We start from the raw sequence: 7,500 nt of genomic DNA, 5'->3' as shown, positions 1-7,500 counted from the left end.
CGCCAAATTACGGGCATGATGCTTATCATGTTGGCAGTAGTATTGGTGGTAAAGGAGGAGGAGGAGGAGGAGGAGGAGGAGGAGGAGGAGGAGGAGGAGGAGGAGGAAAATGAAGAGAAGGAGAAGGAAAAGGAGAAGGAGAAGAAGGAGAAGGACAAGGACAAGGAGGAGAAGGAGGAGGAGGAGGAGGAGGAGGAGGAAGAGGAGGAGGAGGAAAAGGAGGAGGAAAAGGAAAAGGAGGAGGAGGAGGAGGAGGAGGAGGAGGAGGAGGAGGAGGAGGAGGAGGAGGAGGAGGAGGAGGAGGAGGAGGAGGAGGAGGAGGAGGAAAATGAAGAGAAGGAGAAGGAGAAGGAGAAGGAGAAGGAGGAGGAGGAGGAGGAAGAATAACAACAAATTTGAAAGCTTACTAAATTTGCACAAAACGATATAAGATGCAGAAATACAAGCAGGCAGAATGAAAGGCGGGGGAGAGTAGGCTGGGAAGAGGGAGGTTGGTACAAGGTGGGTGTTGGATGCCCCCTGGCCTGCCGCGGTATGCGAGGAGCGTGTTGCAAGTCGCGGGTGATGGATGGGTTCTTCACACCCGTCCTGACACGCGGGCCCAGGGTATACTCTCAAATTAACCACCGGGTGAAGCTGCACGCGCTATCCCAGGCTCTTCTGTACATCCGTCTCCTTTCTCCAGTCCCAGGCCCTACTTCTTGCCCAGTTACATTGTGCGGCGAACTAGTGCAGGTCTTCAGCGCGATCCTGGAGTACTGGAGTATGGAATCTAGTGTCGCTGTAATGTGCAAGTTACGACTGGAGTATAGTTGTGTTTGGTGGCGTGGCGTGACGAGACCAAGAACACGTGTGGCGTGGAGCCCACCAGCGTGAAGGGAAGGGTAGTTATAGATGCTGAGCTGAGACGAGAAGCGGTACAAATCCAGTCAAATTATGATGGATAAACGCCACAACTTGCCGGAGACGGGACGAGGTGCGTGAGGCGGGTGGTTCTCGTTGTCTGCACCGCCGCCAGCCACGCCACCCTGCCACCATCTCCTCCAAGGTTATGTCTCCTCCAGTTCCTCCTCTTACTCTAAACCCCAACCAACTATCACACATACTTCTTTGATTTTCCTTAACGCACTTCTTTCTTTACAAACACCTCTTATTCCTTGATTTATAGGGACATTTAAATAAGCAATCGATAACTGATCCTTCAATATTCTAAGAACTCCACCACCACACCAAAAATACAGGTGTGGTGGTGGAGCTGTTGGGATACACTGCCTGAAGGGACTTGCTGGCTACACACTCCAGCCAAATGTTACACTCTCCAGGCTTCAAGGCTGCAATTTAGGGCTGATAATATGCGGGTTGCCGAAGAGCAAGTCCGCGAGTTGGGGATGAAACATTTGTGTGAACCACCATGGGACTTCTGTTTATGTTCGTAATATTTTTATATGAATTGATGTTTAGCTCTGTATAATCTCAAGTGTAATAATGCCAGAATGAGATACCCCATTGAAGGCAGCGTCTTAGTCACGCTGCAGCCCATGGATGAAGCATGAGGACAATTGTTGATGCGATGAGTAATGCTTACCACACGAAACTAAATAAAAAGAAGATCAAAAGCAATCGCTACTCACAGGCAACCACATAGATGGGACACACAATTCTAGTAACACCATGGGCAACAAAGGTAAGTTTTCGCTATCACCTAGAGGAGGGACAAGCAACAGCAGCAGCAGCAGTAGTGTCACATCCACCACGTTATCGAAGATAGTTGAGAGAGAAACAGCAGCAAAATGAAAATGGAAAAAAAAGTTCTGGTGAATTATTAGATAGGACAAAATTGGGTTTTTAAAGGGAAAGGCTACAAATGTACAGATGGAGCTGCATCATTTTGTGACACGCTTGCTGTGTGTTACGCTGAGACTCAAGTGATGAATATGGTGTGGTGAGTGGAGTATCGAGAGATGGAGCTCTTAGAAATGTCCCTATGGAGAGGAAAGCCACATGATGTTGCTTGCCAGGAACTTTGTATAAACTCTAATGACAATTATACATTAAAATGATGCAAAAAAATAAATAAATAAATAAAAAATTACCAAAATGTTGTATTCTGATAGTAATCACTTGCTTTTAACACATGAAAATCGTACTGGTACAAAGAAGGTGCTGCAATTCTGGCTACTCCTATAAATCAAGGACAGGTAGTAATAAAGTGTTGAGTGAGCCTGCGTTTAGGGGTTTACGAGGCGTCTGGTGGTTCTGTGCCGCCTTTGCAGTGATGGACGCTTCCTAGTCATTCTCTCCAAGAGATAGCCCTAACTCTTTCCGCCAGCCGCAGACATAACAAGGAACACTTTTCACCCATTTCACCTCAAGGTTCCTTGTCCTCTTCCCCCTTCGCCACCCTTGCCTTCCACCTTCCAGTGTTCTCACAAGTAATAAATGATAACTGAAAAACTATTATTCTCTAAATAGCGTGGAGAGTTCATTAAAGCCAACGCCACCAGCCGCAGCCAGCAGGCCCAAGAGGCTCGGTGACCAAGGGGTTGCGAGCGCTCTTGGCCGCGAGATGGCGCGAGCGATAACGCCAGGTCGAGTTGATTCATCGGCGTGGTAATTGTTGGGTGCAGGGCCATTACGGCGGACGGGGAGGACCCGGTGATTGTTCCAGTGCTCCTGATGCCTGCCATCTCCCACCCCGCCGCCCTCCTGTACCCTCCTTGTGCTGACCCCTACTGACGCTTAGCCTTTAATCAGCTGGTGTCTGTCCACGCCCTCATACACTTTGCTGGTGCTCCTATAACCGTCATCACTCTAACATTACTTTGTCATGCTGTCAATGGGGGAGCTTCTCTGGATCCCGCAGGGCACAGCTGACGATGTCGTTAAAATGCTGCGAGTCAGGACCTCAGAGGGTATATGGAGGAGGTGCTATCGGTGACTTTCCACTGGACGTTACTAACCTTAGCACAGAAATCAATGGCGACTCACCAGTCTATAGACATGTACAGTACATAAACCTGAAAACAGCACTATAAACTATCAAGACTTCAAATACACGTTTTGAATTGATATGCTATTACCAGAAGAAAGAAAGCAGAGACTTAACTTCATTTACAATTGAATATTTAGTAATAACAATTCAAAGGAGGCCTGAAGTCCCCGCCACGTTTCTCCTGACACGAGACCCACCAACAGCCATATAACGTCCGACATTTCATGACATCACTAAAAATTTGCTTCCATGAGACTACAACACAAACACTAAAGTCGTGGCGTCGAATTCCACTTGTCTTCTCTCTGTGCACAGCAAGGACATAGCTGCTGAGTGACGGCTGCTGGAAAGGACGAAACAGAGGACTGTCTCACGCGATCAACAAATATTCAATATCCTAGACGCTGACCTTTGAACACTTGTCGCCTGACACAGACACGAACGCTCGCTGCGCTTCTGTCTGTTGCTAGCACATAGTATTCCAATAGTGATGAGCATAACAGGAATACAGGCTGACTCATTTTTTTGTGTTGTCTTCATAAAACATAAAGCCTTTTCCGAATGTCACGTCACAACATTTTTTTTCTTTTCCGCAAGACTGCATGACTGCGCCATCCACAGGGGCCGATGTTCGCAGGTAAGGCTTGAAATGAAAATTAGAGATAACGTAGTAAACAAAGAGAGAAATCCAAATTATACGTGCGACTCATTAATTTTCCCACGCTTTTCTTAATAAAAAACAATTTCAGGAAAAAGTTTCGCCGTAATGCAAGTGTTTGGCACAATGATTTTCAAAACCGTCAAACAGGAGAGCGGAGGAGGAGGGAAGAGGAAGAGGAGGAGGGAGGAAGGAAGGAAGGAGGGGAGGGAAGGAGGGAGGGAGGAACAGAGGGAGTGCAAGCGAGGCCCCGGATGAATGGTAATCGAGGCAAACACGGCAGAGGATGAGATGCGTGTAGTCATATATTATAGCACAATGGCGGTAATTTCTCCATTTGCTGGCGGTATTTCCTGCAGTCCCCTGAGAGGGTGGGAGGCTCCGACACTGGGCAGGCAACTACAGCAGGGACGCGAGCTGGGGGATGACTGTGGTGGTGATGGTGGTGGTGGAGGCAGCACAGGTGATGTGGCTGTGGAGTAAGGGACCTGAGTGCCGGTGTTGGTGGAGGGAGGGTGGCACCGGAGGGTCAGTGGTGCAAGTACACGGCGATGAAAGGACTAGAAGCAGGCAGGTAGGCAAGCAGGCAGGCAGGCAGCTACGCAGGCAGGCAGGCGAGGAGCAGTAGAGGGTCCGGCAGCACAAGACGCGGCATGGAATACACTACAATCCCCACTCACTACCGGCGGCCGCGTCTTTCAATTATTCCCTGGTGAGTGAATGCGGCCTCATTGTGGCGGTGCGAGCGAAGGAGGGCTGGGGTGCGGAGTGGTGGCAGCAGCGGCCCTCACGATTAAAGAGCCTCACTGCCCTCCCTCCCTCCTCGCCGCGCTACAGCCTCGCACACAGCTCAGGCTAATTCCCCGACTCGTCTCTATCTTGGCCGCCTCTTAACCGAAACTGTGTAATAACAAGGTATCCCCTTTAGCATTATGGTCATCATAAATAATAAAGCTGGGGGTGCAGAGCGGTTACGGACACTCCAAAGGGTCGTTTCCCCGGTTCTTAATTCACCCGAGCCGACGGCCGATAGATGCATCTCGGACATACTCGCGGAACCGACTTGCTAAGCTATAATTTCGCCCTTCTATTTCCCGCCAGTAGGCAGCGAGTCCCGTGGTCCGGCTGGTCGAGGGTGCTCTTGATGAACGAGGTGTAGACAGGGGTAATTGCAGGTTGGAGTAATTACCCAGTGTATGTTTGTTTAAGCCTTTGTGCAGCTGTGGCCTGGGTCCAGCCTGGGTCCACTCTGGGACTAGTTTAGGGTCCAAGATGGTTCCCGGGCGGACTTGAGTGGGTGATGGAAGAAGAAGAGGAGTGGAAGGAGGAAGAGGATTCGAGGGTGGAGTGAGGCAGACTAAGAGACGACCGCGAAACTTTGGTTGGAGGGAGAGGGAGGACGAGGGGGAAGGAGGATGAGAGCAGATTTCTTCAGTGTGGCGGTAGTGGTCCCGTCCACCTCTCTACCTCTGTATATTGGCACGGCTTGCGAGAGTTACGGGATCTCAATCAAATGGTATTTCTTCACCACAAAACAAGGGAGTATTGCTATTTTCCGTTGTTACGTCTGTCAGTGCGTACTTCACTAATTACTACTTCCTTTAAGTTTGGAATGACATACACAGCCTTGTGAATACTGCTAAAATCTGTCACATGGCATGAGATCGAAGTCTAAATAAACACACGTCCTTGCACCGAAGAGAGGTAAGGCGCAGGGGACATTACCTGGCATGGAACATTTGGACCATGCAGCATCATCCTCCCAAGAGCCACCATTGCATATTACATACTCAGCAAACTTCCACACCTCAACGCCACCACACCACTCATCCCTTTCGCTGCCTACACGTCTCAATCTCCAGGGGCATGCGGCCTTCCACTTGCCGCGGCCTCTCTCCTTCCAAAGACAAATGTGACCAAAGTACGGTAACGCCGTTCCTGTGTCGCCCGAGCACCACGCACCACCGAACGCTATGGACAATCATGGGGAAAAAGCTGCTAGTTTGCTGCACTAAACGAAACAATTATGCTCCATGTGGGTCCAGCAGATTATGAAACTCACCACCACATTCGCAATAACACATTCCCGACCCCTTCCCCTCCCCAACCAACCCACTAACCCTTCTACCTTCAACAGAAAAGTCCAGTGGAGTGAGGCGGTGGCGGCGGATCCACATGGGCCCCGGTAATGGCTGGCGGGTGGCCTACGAGGACATTCAACCAACAATATACCCGAGTGTCCCTGGCCGCGGCACACTGGGTCACCCTAACCAGCCGAGGGGAGCAGGAGCGGCTGGCGGGCCTCGTCGCGCGATGGTCCCGAGTATGAACTGAGGAACAGTTTCAGAATGAGCAGCCTGAGTGTGTTTACATGGTGCCTCGTAAAATAAATAGTGTTAATGATCACACAATGGAAACTCTGCGTTGCCTCCAGCTTTGGCGCCGACCCGATGACATTTGCTGGTCCGTCTACTCCCCCGTTAGCAAAATGCTCCCTCCGCTCCTCTCAAAACCGACTTCCGCGTTGGCAAACTGTTACGCCACACAATCCACCTTCACTTGAGCTGACTGGTCCTCTTTCCTCTCCATCCACCTCAAGCAAGTGAACTGTTCCGTCTCTTTCCTAATGGCCACCTCTTCCGCTTCTCTGCTTCCTTCCTCTTCTTGCTTATCTCTCAATTTTCCTCTTCTGCTTCTATCTATTTTCCTCCTCTCCTGCTTAAGTTTGTGTTCTTTCCTGTTTCTCTCCCTTTTCTCCATCTTCTCTATATTCGGTTTCTGTTCTGGCTCTCTTAATTCGCATCCACCCTTGCTTTCTCTATCCACTTTTCGTTACTTAACTGTTCAGCCTCTCCACCCACTTCAGCTACCGCCACTTTAACCAATTGCCGTCACAGGATGTCCAAAGGTGACGGGTTCCTTCCGCTCCAACTTGGTGAAGAGTAATCCGGACGACTGAACTGAGGGAGGGAGTTATTAGAGTGAAAGGGCGTGAGGGGAGCGATAGAGAGAAAAGGGAGGGGACGGACGGAGGGAGAGGCGTCCACTTGTTGCGAGACACAAATGCAACATCACGAACTTGGAGAGCCGTGTGTGGACTAACCATCTAATTCAAAGTATACAATGTTGATCCGCGAGTTACGACGGAAAGGCAAAGGAGAAACAAGTGCTTAAGTTTGATGTCTTCTTTGCCTGGCACAATGTAACTGATTTAACTGCAATTCGTGTGTCGCAGCTGGCAACTTTATTCACTTAGAAAGACCTCAATAGGACATGGCACACAGGAATTAAAACACAAGAATCTGTGATGTGATTACTGAAATTAATCCCTTGCCTAGAAAGTTATACTGATGGTTGGTAGATGGCTTCCTTGGCACCCCTGCTATGTACTGATGGCTGAGAAAAGGCGAGGATGTATGCTGAGGTGTGACCAAAGGGTATTGTTTCTCTAAAGAAGAGCGGTGGTGAGCTACACGTGCGAGGAAGAGAGGGGAAGGAACCTGCGTGTTGCCAACCTATGCTGCTTGATAGAGATTTCAGCACAAAACTTGTCTATTCGGGACTCAGAAGATGAAATGACAACGTTGTGTGTGTGTGTGTCTGTGTGTGTGTGCGTGTGCGTGTGTGTGTGTGTGTGTGTGTGTGTGTGTGTGTGTGTGTGTGTGTGTGTGTGTGTGTGTGTGTGTGTGTGTGTGTGTGTGTGTGTGTGTGTGTGTGTGTGTGTGTGTGTATGAAGGTGCGCGCTATCTCCCACTGGAGTAGGAAAAGCGAAGAGACCGCCACAAAAACGAACACTCTTGGGGAGGAGAGAGAAAATAAAGAGAGGGGAGAGCAAAATATTGAGAGGGGA

The 7,500-nt window shown here is 49.6% G+C and overlaps 1 protein-coding gene across 1 annotated transcript in view; it reads right to left on the bottom strand.

The window, feature by feature from the left end:
* LOC123514695 (ankyrin repeat domain-containing protein SOWAHB-like) overlaps positions 1–7,500 on the bottom strand; it is a 223,240-nt gene that overhangs the window by 77,910 nt on the left and 137,830 nt on the right.

Source organism: Portunus trituberculatus, chromosome 38 (assembly GCF_017591435.1).
Source record: "Portunus trituberculatus isolate SZX2019 chromosome 38, ASM1759143v1, whole genome shotgun sequence".
In the NCBI taxonomy this organism is placed as follows: domain Eukaryota; kingdom Metazoa; phylum Arthropoda; class Malacostraca; order Decapoda; family Portunidae; genus Portunus; species Portunus trituberculatus.
The sequence above is the reverse complement of the archived record's forward strand: the minus strand, read 5'-3'. Positions and strand labels throughout refer to the sequence as shown.